The sequence below is a fragment of the Sinocyclocheilus anshuiensis genome, unplaced genomic scaffold (genome assembly GCF_001515605.1).
Source record: "Sinocyclocheilus anshuiensis isolate Anshui unplaced genomic scaffold, SAMN03320099.WGS_v1.1 scaffold152, whole genome shotgun sequence".
Classification (NCBI taxonomy): Eukaryota; Metazoa; Chordata; class Actinopteri; order Cypriniformes; family Cyprinidae; genus Sinocyclocheilus; species Sinocyclocheilus anshuiensis.
This window is the reverse complement of record NW_015555781.1, coordinates 759424-759640: the sequence shown is the minus strand read 5'-3', so window position 1 is coordinate 759640 and position 217 is coordinate 759424.

Below are 217 nucleotides of genomic sequence, written 5' to 3'. Positions count from 1 at the left end.
TGTTTGGGGGGGGGGGGGATATCATGTCAGTGTAGAGACAGAAAGACCCACATAAGAGGTTATTCTGCTAATTGCAAGAGGAGATTTCTAGAGTGTAACTTCATGGTAATTACTGGGTTTAATTTTTTTGAAAGCATATCTTGATATTTTACAGTTTTTGGCTTTATGCACTTAAAATTAAATCCAAAAGCCTCATTAAACGTCTGAAAATGTCCCT